We start from the raw sequence: 14626 nt of genomic DNA, 5'->3' as shown, positions 1-14626 counted from the left end.
GTTTCTTGTTAGCTGCATCTTTTCTTTTTCTTCCTCCGTTCTGGCAAAGGGGTTTGTTCTGTCCCTGCAGCCCCACAAGTCAGCATGCACTCCTGTAAGCAGTCCCATCGTACTGTGGAACTCAGGACACCACTCTCATTTAAAATGCTCCTATAATTTAGAAATGAGAAGTCCCTGCCCCTGCCTGTGCGCTCATCTTTTTCAGCCTATACTTGTTAAGCGGTGATAAAGCAAGTCCTTGGTAGTGAAACACAGAGGCAACAAAATCATGCCAGCCTCTACCCCTTTGCTTTGGATGAATGTTCTTACTTTTTCTCCTGCCACTCCTTGTAACTCCTTCCTTCTCACCTCCTGGCTTCTTAACTTACCAGCACCTGTCTAAAAACTGCCATGGATCTGGTGAGTTGTGTGACTGGGGACTGTTGGTGTGTTGCACTGTGGAATTCCCTGCAGCAGGACACTTAGCCTTGAGGTGAGCAGGTCTCCCTCCTAAACTGGTTGTTTTTCATGAGTGGTAGCAGATACCGCAAACTCAACTCACAAAGACATTTCAGACTTCATTGTCAGTGATGTCTAGAGCTCCTGACTAAAGCACCATTATTCTAGATACTGTATTGACCTAAATGAAGAGAGATCACAAATGGTAGCTGATGCCAGGGTGCCACAGGATAGCGATACAAGCGGATTTCACCCTGTGAACAGCAAAGGCAGCCTGAGGGGGATGAATTTCACCAGCAGGTAGGGTTGCCAGGTGGTGCAGGTGGAGGTGAAGGAGGCAGTAGCTGCATGCTTTTGGGGAGAGGGAGAAGAGGGGTGGAAGCACAGTGGTGCTTATGGATGGGGAGCAGGAAATGGCTGTCACATAGATAAGGATTGCTGAAGAGGTTGTAGGGGGGAATGGCCCAGTCTCCTATTGAGAGGCTTCCTCTACTTTCCTCAGTTGTCTGTGTGGGGGAGAGTGTGAATAGCTGCTGTGAGCAGAGCCTCTTTCTCTTTAGTTAACAGCTCACCTGGGGAAAAAGGGAGTTGGACTTACAGGCATCACTAGAAGATAAGGGGTTTTCTTCCCTCTCTGAGTGGCTGTCCAGCCCCGTACCTTGTATCTGGTCCCTAAGGCTTCTCACCTTTGTGAAGTGCCAGGAAGCTCATTTTGTGCTTGGTTAAGTGCCGGATATAAATATGAGGACTTTGAGACGGAAGGAATGGGGAGCCTTTAGGGACTGGTGGTCCTTTCCCCTATCTTCTGCTCCTCCAAAGCACTGACAGCTGCAGTTGCAGCAGGACTGCAGACCATACTCATTCAGTAAATGCTACTTTCAGACAGACAGCTTAAAGCAGAGCTGTTGCAAAGGGGACTGAGCCAAAGTCTCTGGGCATCTGCCCCTGCTGCCAAGAGTTCAGAGGGGTGCACAGACCCCCGTTCCTTTCATCACCCTGCCAGCAGGACAGGCTGCTGCTCACCACAGACCTTGCCTGCATTCCCATATGTTGGAGCAGAGCAGCTCTGTGCTTTCCCAAATTTTGTTCCATTTCTGGAAGCAGAGGTGTTGCTCATGCTCATAACATCTCTGCAACAAACTTGAGCACATGGGAGCTGGAACACCCAGCCCAGTGCTTTAGGGACCTTGTGATGAAGGTGGTAGGGTGCTGGAGAGGGTGTGTGCAGTCCCAGGGGATAGTTTGTGCTGTTGGTTGAAAGCAGTGTTAGTGTCTGGTGTTGCACAGCTCCTGTGTTTCACTTGAGCCACAGCAGTACCAGATGTGGGGAGGGGAAGGAGTGCTCCGTCTTCTTGGGAAAGTGCTTTCCTGGGGTGCTTTTGTGTTACTGTATTAATAGCTACTACAGGAGATGATGTCTCCTTTTGGTATTGGATAGTAGGTGTGAGGAGGAGAGGAATGCTGGGTTGAGCTGCTGCTGCACCATGCTGCAAAAGCAGAGCCTAAGCTTGACAGTAGCAGCCTGACAAAATTAATCCTCTTCAGCCTGGTTTTTGGCTTAGAAACCCTTGAACTCTTGTAAACGTTGCCCAGCCCTTTAAGGGGTAGCAGTCTGTGTGCTGACCTTCAAGGTAACACCTTTACTGACAGGGAAGTTGAGCTCCCCTGGTCTTTGCTCTGGAGGGCCAAGGGCTGCTGCTGCTGCAGAGGCAACTGGAGTAGTGTCCCTTGGGGGCAGCTGGAAGGAGGTCCATCTCTGCTGCAGGATCTGTTGGGTGCTCAGCACTGTGTGGCGAGTGAGCAGCAAAGGCCTGATGGCTTAGCACCCCAGGTCTGCTCTCCCCTCCCATGTCCCGTGGGAACAGTGGGTCCCTGCTCTTGGGGCAACAGATCCATCCCTACAGTGAGAAGAAAGCCCCCTCACCCCAAGCAGAGGCACTAGGCCACTTGGGGAACCAAAAGATGTTGGTTACATAACAGCAATTACAGCTTGGACAAGCAACGGAGGAGGGTGGGCAATGGGAAAGGCCCACCACAGCCTTACACTGCACGCATGCCAGCCAGCAGGGGTTATAGTGCTCCTAAAGCAGGGTAGGGGTGTAAATCTGGCCATCCTACATGGGGTCTGTGGGTGTTCTCAGGTGACTCTGCAGCCAGGCATTTCGGAAGGCAGCCCAGAGTGGCAGGAGGCTGCTGAGGACTAAGTCCCATGGCTCATCAAACAGCTCTGGAGGTGACAGCAGCATATCTTTGAGCAGGGAGTGATCACCTGCACAGCCCTCCCCAGCTTCCTGTGGGGCCAGTTGAAAGACCTGCTCAGGCTGGGGGCAGTTGCTCTGCAACACCATGCACTGTGTGGCATTAGGCCAGTGCTGTACCATCTTCACACCAGTTTGGTATACCCATTCCTCAACTTCTGCACCTCCAGATGGAACCACAGCCCCTTCTCTGCATCTGCAGCAGGCCCTATACCCAGGGGTGCTGTATCTCTTGCATTGACTTCCAGGTGTTTTTTAACACTTATAGGTAAGCAAGTAGAGCTGCAGCCTGCTGCAGTGACGGTGGCTCTCCTGCTGCAGCCAGGGCAGTCTGAGGGAGACCTTCCACCTTGGAGCCCATTTTTTTCTACTCCTTTGTCCTTTCTCGGGATGAAATTCAGTATTTCCTTTCCTCTTTCTGAGCCTGAAAGGATCATCAATGAGGCCACAGCATAACCAAGTCATGATCTTACTAGACCTCTTAAGCTTAGTACCACTAAACCTGTTCTCTAAGAGAAGGAGAAAAAGGATCTTATCCTACCAAAACTTAATTTTGTGGAGGCATCTGTAGTGCCCATATCACCCCAGGCCAATAAAGTGGGTTGCTGCAGTAGAAATGCTGGGTTTTGAGCCATGGCCATGCCAGGTCATTGCTGATCCTAGGAGAGAGCATTTCCTGCTCTTCTTCTGGCAAACCCCCAGTTCACAGACTTGCATCCCATCCTCTTTTCTGTGCCAGAGGACAGCACATTCACATCCCTTGTTGCAGCCACCGTTTGTGCCTGAGATGCCCTGCGTTTCCGTGGTGGGTCAAGAAATGCTCAGCTGGGAGGGTTTGGGGGCATGAGACATGGGTTTTAAATGTAGTTTTCTGGCCAAAATAGCAGCCTACATTCCCTTACAGTCATCAAGGATCTAAGGTGTGAGCTGGGTATGCATTTGCAACTCCAAACACACACGCAGAAGGGACGGCAGGAAGCTAATTAAAGAGATGATGGGGTTTTTGCTGTGAACAGGTGCTGTCAGGTTGGCAACACCTTCATAAGTCCAGATGGACCCTGAGGTCCCTTAAGGGCATGTGCAATGCAAGGGCCTGCCAGCCCAAATCCCAAACAACTACCTGACTTCGTCAAAAGGGGTGCAGAAAGTGCATGCTTGTCTCTTCTTGCTGGTTTTGCTCCTGATAGCCTGGGTTTCAGAGTGAGAGGCTGGCACAGTGCCTGCGAGAAGCCCAGCTCTCCTCGGGCACCACTGACACCCAAGCCCTGGGGCAGGCTGCTGTAGGGACCTGAGGTGCTGCACCTTGGGTCCCATGGGACTCACTCCAGGAAGGTGCTGGAATCATAGTGGTGGTAGTGGAGCTAAGCCACACAAAGGATGCTGAATGTAGGCTGAGCCACAGGCTCAAAAGCTGTGGGGCTTGGTCCCTCAAGGTTGGAGCTGAGCATCTCCCAGAGACACTGAATGTAATGCAGCACATCAAAGCTGAGCCATGCAAGGAGGAAGAGCAGTGCAGGGGCTGGTGGAGGGAACCAGAACAGTTCCTTCCCTCCTGGAACACCCCAGCCTTGTCACCAGTGCCTGCAGGAGGTGGCCAGTGGGCCACAAGAGGCAGCTGGGGCATCCCAAGCACTCATCTGTCACTGCTACCCTCCCTTGCCCCAGCGATAGCAGCAGCACATGAGCTCCCAGCTGAGCATGGCACAGAGCTCCCCAGTCCCTGGGCTGAAGTGCACCCCTAAGGAGAAGCCCACCAGCAGGTAAAAGCAGCAGACCCCCTGCATGTGTGGGGACACCCTCACACACCAGCACACGCCTCCCAAGCACCCACTGTGAGGATTTGCACCAGCACATATGCAGATCTCCCCTTGTGGAATTCCAGGTGTGATTTCCCTCGTGTCACCTTGCATGTGGTCGGACTTGTGTGTGCTGCAGCACAAGCACACAGAGTTGGTAAAACCACTAACTTGTGCAGGCTGGCGCACCTGCATGCACATGCGCATACAGAAGGCAACATACATGTAGTGATAGTGTGCACTGAAATAGTCATGTCACATGTGTACATGTGTGTTCACACGCAACCCAGAAACTCACACGTCTACCACACCTCTCACATGCAGGCTTTCATGGGCTCCCACCATCACACCACTCCCCACGTGGGCTCCCCATTCCCACAGCAGCTGGGTACCTGCACAGAGCAGCACCCACACGCAAGGCAGCAGTGGTGCACACACGAACCCAGAGCACTCATGGCAGGACGAGATGTCCCATCCCTCGGGAGCAGCTCAGGGCCATCTCAAGCAGGTGCAGCCTCTCATCTTCTGCACCTCAGCTGCCTGGGAAAGGAGGGAATGGCTTTGTACTAGAGGCATTCAGCTGGGGCACAGGCAACACGCAGGGCGTGTGAGGAGAGCAGGGGCAGACCCTTGGCCTGGTAATGAGGGGCAGGGGTTCTCTGAGCCCCCAGCTCCCTGGGAGCACTGCTGGGGAAAGAGCCAAGCTTACACTGCAGCAGAGTGCTATCTGCAGAGGTATGCCAAGAGCCCGAGGAGTCAGGAGAGGCATTTCACTGGGAATCCCAGCAGCTCGCCTTTGCTGCGTGCCCTTCACGGCCAGCCAGTTCCCTGCACGAGAGCGCTGGCGCCTTGCAGTCAGTTTGTCAGCTTGGATTGCAGCTGGTGTTTCTGTGCAGCTTGCCGCTTGCTCATCTGCAACCCAAGCTCTTCTCCAGAAATCTCTGGGAAAACCCACAGGCCTCGGAGAGGGACCCTCCTCCCCCTCCATGCTCCTCACCACCAGCACCCCAACCACTGTCAGGAGCACACAGACCAGCTCACAGCCCACTGGAAGGAAATTGAGGGATTAATTTTGATTGACTTATGCTATTTTGGGTCTTAGTTTACCAGAGGAGGGCTGATGGGGACCCAGGATGTCAGCACAGAGGCTGTGCCAGTGAGGCTACCATGGTGGTGTTACCTGGTCTGCATCCAGACCCACCACCCAGAGAGCCACTCACTGCTGCATCCACCACGCCCTGCAGAGCCGCTCACCCCGCTGTCATGCAACCAGAGCAGACTCCCGGTGGGAAAATGAGCAAAGCTACACCCATGACCAGCCCCAGGCACTGGGGGGCTGCTGCCCACCAGTCTTCCCTGGAACTGGAGAGCAGATGGAAGGAGACCCTGTCCTGCTGTGGGAGAGACTGGAAGGATCTCTGTCTCACCTGGGCCCATACTGCACCCAGTGCTACTGGGTCACTTCTGTAAACTGGAGGGCCTCAAAATAAGTTGTGGCATTCTACCACCCACTATTCCAGTCCTGCTACAAATCCAGTCCAAAATCCTTCCTGCATTTTCAGCTGGCTGTGGGATCCCTATCCCAGAGCTACTGCCATCAGATAGTCTGGTCTTTCCAGGACGTTCCACCCGACCCGGAGCCTGCTACAAAAGTCCCTGAGGGTATGCAGACACTGGGTTACTATTTCAGTCCCCAATCAGATCCCTGCATCTCCTTCTAGTCCTTGCCTAGCCTTGTTTCATGCATTTTCCTCGTGTCTTACATCAGAGGTTGCCTGGGTTTGAGCTCCAGGAATGGGAAGATAAATCTGAGCCTATGTAGACCTTCTTTTCACATAGTGAGGAATTATTTACACTCCGGTTGGGATTTGCTGCTCTACTAATTTTGTTGTCTCCTTGTTTGCCTGTTTGTCCCACATTTCAGATGTCTTCCCTCCCTCCCCCTTCCTTCCCTCACTGCCCCCACTTATGAGTGACATTCCTCCCTCCTCCCAGCTGGCCTGGTTAGGCAGGTGCAAGAAGACACACAAGGAAGATAATCCATCAACTCAAGTATCCCAAGTTTTATAGAGAAAGGGGGAAAGAGATGCAAAACTAAATGACCTTAAACACAAGCAAGCTCTCAGGTTCCCTCCCCCACCCAGAAGTGGCTCCTTTGCTCCACTGTAACCTTCTCTTCCCTGTCCCAGCATTTATTTATAAGCACCATCAATAATTAAGAAGCTGCCTGCCTGCCTGCTTGCCTCGGCTGCCGTGTTGACAGAGACATCTCTGACGTTTCCTGGCTCAGCCTGGCTTCATTGCTCACTTGGGCTTTTAATTTTCTTCCCCTGCCTTGTTAGAAACACAGGAATCACCCACCTGGAATGGACCGGAGGTCCAGAGAGCCAGGAGAGCTCCCTGCAGTGCGCTGGTTGCCTCGAGACTGACCTGAGAGCTGCTGGCTCTCATGGCCCAACAGCAGCAGCAGCACAGGGTGGGATGTCTGAGATGTCCCTGCTATGGGCATCACTGCTCCCTGACAGAGTCAGGCTCCAGAAGAGAAAATCCCCTTGTCCACATCCAAGGGCTGGGGAGCTCCCATGCTGGTGGCTCCTTGCTGATAAAACCTCAAGCAAGGGCTCTGGCTGAAGCCCCCAGACCCAGGGGACCAGCACCACCCTGGGCACCCAGCCCCAGGCACCCAGCCAGGGAGAAACCCACCAAACAGTGCAGCCAAAAAAGCACAGCCAAGCAGGGAGAGTAGGCCCTAGTAGGCAGAGCTGGAGGCCTTACAGTGGAGGGGTACAGGTGGACTTAAAAGTCAGAGATGGAAGGTGTTACACTGGCCTGGAGGAAGCACTGCAGGGCATAACTCAGGGACAGTCCAGGCACAGAGGCAGCAACCAGGCTTGGTACATCACTGGCACTTTGAAAATCCTTGGGAATGCTTCCGAACACTCCTCATGGGTTCAAAGGCACCCTGCAGGCACCAGTCAAGCTCTGGCCCTTGAGCAAACCCTCAAGCGTTGTGGTTTCCAGGCAGCCTGTTCAGCAGCTACAAGCAGAGACTGCAGCATGCCAGGGCTGAACCCAGGTCCCTTTGCCAGTGCAATCCCGATGCGGTGATGAGGTGCAAGAGGTAAGCCTGGTAGTTCTCCCTGAGCTGGCCTGTGATGCTGCTGGTACAGCAGAGACATGCAGACAAGCAGTGGCAGATAGCTGCAGCCAGAGGCGTTAGACTGGGTGCACCCAGCTCCCCCCATCACGCAGCACAACGCCTCAGGCTCCCCTGCTGAGCCCTGAAAGGGAGCACAAAGGGGGCTGGGGCTCTGCCGTGGCCCCGCCTTGGCCCTTGCACCCCACTGCGGGCCTGGGGAGTGTCTGGGAACCAGGCGCAGCAGTGGTGGGAAGTGAATCTGTCACAAAGTGTGGCTCTGGATGGACGGTGATGGCAGCTGGCAGCTCCCCAGCCCTGCCGGTGCCGGGCTCCGCTGGGGTGGGACGAGGGCACCCAAGGACAGTGTCAACTCAGCAGCCCTTGGTGCGCAAGCTCCCAGGCTGTCCTATCCCATCAACGTCTGACTCCTGCTGCAGCCTTTGTCCTTGCTGTGATGGGGTGGATGGGGCTCCCCTTCTGCCCTCCCCAATTTACCCCACATCAGACACCTCAACTGCTGATGCAGGGTGTACAGAGCTGCTCCTGGAGGACACCGAGGGTTTGAGAGATGGAAAAGGCACCTTCTTCCCCAGGAACCCCTAGCTCCCCAGACCACACAGCCCAGCTGTTCCAGGGGTGGTGGAAGAGCTCACACCCCTCCCCTCCAGTGTCCCTCTTCTGTGGGTCAGGCTCTGACAAGCATCCCCAGCCTTCAAGGGAAGGGGTGGCCCCCTGCAAGGGGTATCAGGTGTCCTTCTACAAAGGGATATCACAACCAAGCTGGCCTTGGTAAATGGTAGGTAAGCCAAGAAGGGACGATGCCCTTATTTCAAATGTAACAAAGCCCTCTGATCTGCTTTCTGGTAGCCACATGAGGGAAAGATGCTGCACCACCTGTCCTAGGCTTCTCAAAATCTCCCTGTGCATTACCTGTGGTGTAGGACCTGAGCCCCCTCTGCATCCTTCTAGAGCACTTACCCCTGTCACGAGCAGCTTGGGTTTATCAAACCACAGCACAACAGGGAGAGGTGGAAACTGGGGCAGGGAAGGAAATGACACAGAGTCACAAGCTAAAATGCAAAGCATGGACCACCCCGGGGAGAAAGAGACCACGCAAAACCGATGGAGTATCTCCATAAGAGTGCTGGAAAACAGCCTCCCACTAACTCTCATCCCCAGCCTGGGAAGGGTAAAGCTTCACACCTGCTCTGAATGTCGTGAAGGCTGCAATAAGCCCAGACAGGAATAGAAGTCACTAACTAGATGCTTTCCCTCCTCCAAATGAAAATGCAGCCTTGCCTCTCCTCTCCTCTCCTCTCCTCTCCTCTCCTCTCCTCTCCTCCTCCTCCTCCTCCTCCTCCTCTCCTCCTCTCTCCCCTCCCCTCTCAGCACCCCAGCAGCCACAGTGCCCAGGCGGCAGCATGCACACAGTCCCAGCTTGGCTCACACACCCACTGCCAGGTTTGTCAAGCAAGGCAACGCTGACAACATTAGAGAGCCCTGCAGCCACTGGCCAAGTGCACAGGGCAGGGAGGAACATGGCCAGTGTGGCTGAGGGGAGCTGGCTACATCTGGCACCCTCACTGAAGACATGACAGCACCCCATTTCCCAGGAACAGAGCTGCAGAGGACAGCTATCAAAAGTGTTCAGCACCCAATGTTATTATATTATTTACCTCCTTCATGGCCTGACCTGCTGCAGCTAGCCCTGTTTCTTCATGTGCCTCCTCCTGGACTCTACTAAGGGAGATGTCTCCCCCATCCCCTCCAAAGAGATGAGGGGATGCGTGTCCATGGACAGGATCTGTGGGGATTGCTGTGACACAGTAGTGACAGTGGAGACCCTAGAGCTCAGGCAGTGCTAATGGAGATGCCCATCCCTGCATATCAAGAAGAGCCAACAGAAAGTGTCAGAGTCCCTCCAGAAAAGGAGGGATTGCTCAAGGGGCCACCCAGTTCTGAGCCAAAAGTATCAGGTGTTGCTCTAACACAGCTATCTGAAGCAGAAAGGCTGGAAATATCTGAGCAAATCTTCTGAGTCCCTTTTGATTCCCAAATACAGCCCCATGGTGCCAGAAGGCTTACAAATAGGGTATTTCTGCTGCCCACAGCCTCTGAGACACTCTTTCTGGCAGGACAGTTGCTCTGCTTTTCCCCTTCTCCTCATTTCAATAAGGGGGAGACTGGGATCTTGTCCTGCCTGAGAGAAGCTTGCTAAGCCTTCAGACCTGTGCTTTGCAGGCAGGGAACTACTCAGAGGTGGTGATCAACTCCAGCCAAATAAATTTTCCAATAAGTAAGGAAGGAAGCGGGGCAAGGGAGTGTGGAGGAAGCAACAGCTGTGGTTGTGTCATAGGCACTGCTTATTAATTATAGCATAGCCTGGGAGCTGGGCACAGGGGAGAGCTTCAGATCAGGTCCTCTCTTCTCTGACACCCCTTGGTCTGGGATTCTGCCAGCACTTCCCACGTCAATCCTACTGCCACCGGGGCTGAAGACCAGGGAAGCTGGAGCAAACACGGTAGCCTGAAAACTGGCAGTGCTGGTTCTTCATCTCTTTTCTGTAGATCGAAGGGTGGAGAGAAAGGGAGGGGAGCCTGGCACAGCTCCTGCCCAAGCTTAGTGTGCCATCTGGCATTTGAATGCAACACGAGGGGCTGAGTGGGAGGCAGCAGAGGGACCTGAGTCTTCTGGCCTGACGTTGGAGGGATCTCGGAGAGAGGGAAGGAGCGAGGACTCCAGCAGCAAGGAGAGAGGTGTTTGCAAACAGGAGCCAGTAGGTCCCTGGGCATTGATCCTGCCTGTGGGAAGTTTTTCATGATTCAGTCAAGAAAACATATGACCCAGAAAAAAAAAAAAACTAAGAGGCAAATAAAACTGTCTTGCCTGGGGAAGCTTCAGCTTGGCAGGATGAGCCAGTATGTCTGCCCTTTTCCTCTCACCCTGCTACGAGCAGTAAGGGTTGCTGAAGGAAAGGGGTCCCTGTGGTGGAAAGTGATGCCAGCTGCTGAGCTGAACCAAGCAGGGATAAATCCAACTTTTGGGGCAGCAGCAAGGATTTGTTGAGACACCATGACTGTTCAGATGAGCAGAACAGCACAGAGTTGGGATTAGCGAAGTGCAGCCTTACCAAGCATCTTGGGCAAACACTGGGATGGAGTGTCTCCTGCCCCAGAGGCAGGGTCTGGGATGTACAGGAAAGATTTAGCAGCCATCGACTTTTGCCTCCATCTTAGAATGTGATTCCTGGGAGGCATAGCCTCAGTGGATGAAGAAAACCTCCTGCAGTATTTTTGCTTCTGCACTAAAGTAACCTGGATGAAAGAAACCTTCCTGCTTCAGAGTTCAGGCCAGAGGTGCAGTGGCATAAGAAGGAAAAAAGCATCCCCCTTGGGCAGATCGTAGCTGGGGGAAAAGTCCAGGCGTATCCTGGGACTGGCTTGCACCAGCAGCAGAGGAAGGATGCCCCTTTTCACAGGCCTTGGTGCACTGCATGGTGGTGAAGATGTCAGGCATGACAGGTCAGATCCCCTGATTATTTCTTCCCATCTTGTTTCTTTAATTAATCTCAGAGAGTGAGAGCATCCAACCCATCTGAATCCTCAGGCTTTGGTGGGATCATTTCTCTCACTCCCCCCCAGGGCTCCTGTGTGCTACTGGAAAGGCCAGAGTGAGAGGAGCTCCTGCAGCCTTCCAGCTAGCAGGCTCTGCCTCCTCCCCTGTGCTCAGCATCCACGGGCAAGGCCTGTGGGATGTCCCGGGGAGATGAACCTCTGCTCTCTCTGCTGAGCCCTGCATCCCACAAAGCCAGCGCAGGCAGCAGATGGGCCAGTTTCTCCCTGCCAGCACAGGCAAGGGGGCTGGAAGGTAGGAGGTGGAATGAAATCCAGTCTAATTAAGGGTAATTACCATTCATCCCAGGAAGCAGTAGGAGATAGAGCCCACATTCTCTCTGTCTATTAATAGCTGTCAGCAGCTGCACAGTTCCTGCTGGGACCCAGGGAGAGCGGAAAGCTCTGGGAGGAGAGGCAGCACAGAGGGCATCCTGCTCCCCTGTCCTTCAGCACTGGCTGGGCAGGGTTTTTTTTCTCCTTCCAAGATGTCATTTTTCTTGCTGCTTCTGCCAGGACTCCAGTAGATGCTGGCTGCTTTTAAGCAGTGTTTTCCATCAAGAGCTGTAGGGAGCCAGCCAGAGGAGGGCCTGGAGACAGTGATTTGGAGCCAGTCCCTGCTCCTTAGCATCCTCAGTTTGCTGAGTCCCCGCAGTTGTGGCAACTTTCTGTGCTCCTCATTGAAAGGATAGAAGCCATTTGTACAAGAGGACTCCCCCAGCACCAAGGACAAACCTTGCTAGCTTCTGCCCTAGTGAATCCCTTTGGTGTCAGGCAGACATCAAATACCAACTGCCTCCTCTCAAACCTGACCTTCAGCTGCACCTGCAGTTCTCACCCCTGGAGAGATGAACCATGTCTGGCAGATGGGGGCTGCCTCGCTGAAGGCATCAGCTAGAGAAGTTGCCCCACATGGTATAAAGGACTCAAATAAAATGATAACCTGAACTGGTATGGTGACTTCTGGCTGTCACAGCATGATGTGAGGACAAAGGGGACTGCAGGAGATGGACTAGCAGAGCTGACTTGGTAGACACGTGCACAGAGGTTGGTTGGGTTTTTTTCTTCCTTCCAATCTTGCTACCTCCAGCTGCCACTGTGAGCAGTCTGCCGCTTGCCATGGGCAAAAAGCTCACCAGATGTGTTTGTGCAGTTCCCAAGGAGACAGCTGGTGCTGGTGCCACCCTACCAGGGAGAAACTAAGAAGCAGATTAGAGGAGAGCTGCTTGGCTGCAGGGTGTCTTGGTGGCCAAGCAAAGCAGGGTGCAGGAGAGAAAGGCACCGTTCTGTGCCTGGGCACCCTCCTCTCCTGCTCTGGCACTTGGCAATGCCTGGCAATAGTCCCTGTCCCGGCAACACCCAGCACAGTTTCACTGCCTGTACTGCACTGTTGTCAGCAATCCTTGCACTCAGAGCTGCTGAGGCGAGGGGCCACTTTGGGTCTCTTTCTTGCAGCTGCTCACCTTGAAGTGGAAGATGCTTAGGTTGAGAGGGGCCACATCCAGCATTTTCTCTGAGAGGAGCAAGGCTCTGCTTCTTGCTGTTGCTGAAAGAAACCAAGACAGCCAGAGAGAAGGGAAATGTAAAAGTGGAGGTCTGGGTCAAAAGAGGGAGCTCCCCAGGCTAGCCATGGAAGGTCAGCTCGGTATTTTAACTGCTGCAGGTCCCTGCAGCACACAGGCTGCATTCATGTCACCAGTCTCTCTCACTGGATGATCTTCAGCAAGCGCAACCTGCAGTGCTATGAAAGACCATTTGGGGATGAAGCAGAGGTTTGGAGCTGTGACAAAGCTTGAGCTTCTGGTGCCACAGCTTTAGAAATCCTACCCAGTTGTGTGCTTTAAGATGCGGGCAGACAAAGCAAGGATTTTCCCTTCTTTCCCCTCCCCAGGATGACATTGTGCTGCCTTCATCCCCCCCACATGGCTCATCTGCCAGCAAGTCCTTACAAACGCTCTTAGAGACAAAGAAATCAGAGTGGGAGGAGCCAGGTAGGGTAACGTGTTTCTAGTCCATCATGCCTTGGACATTAAAAAACGTTGTCACCCTACAGCCACAGCTCTGTCTCCAGAACAGCACCCAGATCTTTCACATTAGCATCAGAAGATGCCCTGTGGGATATGTTCCTCCACAGAAGGCACTGAAGGACGTGATTCTTCTATTTATTTATTGTGGTATGAAGTTCAACTACTGTTATGCTGTCCTCAAACTCCAGGTAAAGACAGCAAATCTGATAATGCACAACACCATCATAGGCACTGTCTGGGGGAAATCTGAGACCTGGCAGCTGAAGGGATACAGAGGGCAGCTGGGATTTACTGGTAGGATGATTCTTTAGTCACTAAGGCCAGGAAGCGGTGCCTCCGCCCCATCCCCTCCCTCAGATGTGAACAGGGAGAATGCAAATGGATATGGGTGTTCTACCCTCCAGACAGTCAGCCACTCCATGGCATCTGAGGAGCAACAGCCACTTCACACCCCACTGCAAACACATGCTAATGTCTACTTGCAAGGAAATAAATGCTAAGGTAGATACAGAGTTAACACAGCTAGTTCTTTGCTACCACTAATTGTTTTCAGCATATGATTCAACACCTGATTGCATTCAGTTCAACAACTGACTGTAAGGCTTGGGCAATATTGTCTCTGGCAATCAGCGACTCTGGGCAGACACAGCTGGCGTCCATTGGATCGTGAAATCTTCAGAAGATGACATTTGCATTATATTAGCTGTGAGGTAAGCTAAAGACTTCAGTCTTGATGGCTTTTTGAAGGCTCAGCTCAGAAATGAGCACAGTTATGGGGGTAACTCAGGGGGGGTATTTCTGTGGATCTGGTTTGGCTATCTCCTTTGATATTCAGAAGTCAAAATGAATACAGGCATGGAAATCAGTGCAAGAGAAAATATTTCTAGCTTTATATTGCTCTCATTTGTGCTTTTCAAGCTTTCAAAAACCCTGAAGATGTGTTCCCAGGAACAACGTGGTCAGTGTGAGGCCAGTGTTTGCAAAGGGTTTTTGAAGCCTTCTGACACCCCTGCTGTGTTAAACACCAGCTTGAAGGTGTCACTGGCTTGTCAGGAGTTGAGTGACAGAATCAGGCCACACCTACAAAAGAAATCCATTGCTGAAAAAGTCTAGCGCATCTTTTAAACGTACAAATGATGCCTCAATCTTGATTTTTTTTTTCTATGCCTCTTTGCATTTATGGTTTTGTTGCTGAGCCTTTTGAGTAATCTTGGATCATGTTTGTTACATCTTCTTCACAACCACGAGGTATATTTTATATGAAAGTCAGCACAGCTTCCCAAAAATACCAGCTATTATGGGACTTTCAGGACTATCGTGAGAGCTGGCACCAGTATTACGTATGGTCCCACAGGAC

This window comes from Athene cunicularia (assembly GCF_003259725.1).
Source record: "Athene cunicularia isolate RWA chromosome 3 unlocalized genomic scaffold, athCun1 chr3_part1, whole genome shotgun sequence".
In the NCBI taxonomy this organism is placed as follows: Eukaryota; Metazoa; Chordata; class Aves; order Strigiformes; family Strigidae; genus Athene; species Athene cunicularia.
Note: the sequence above shows the minus strand (reverse complement) of the source record.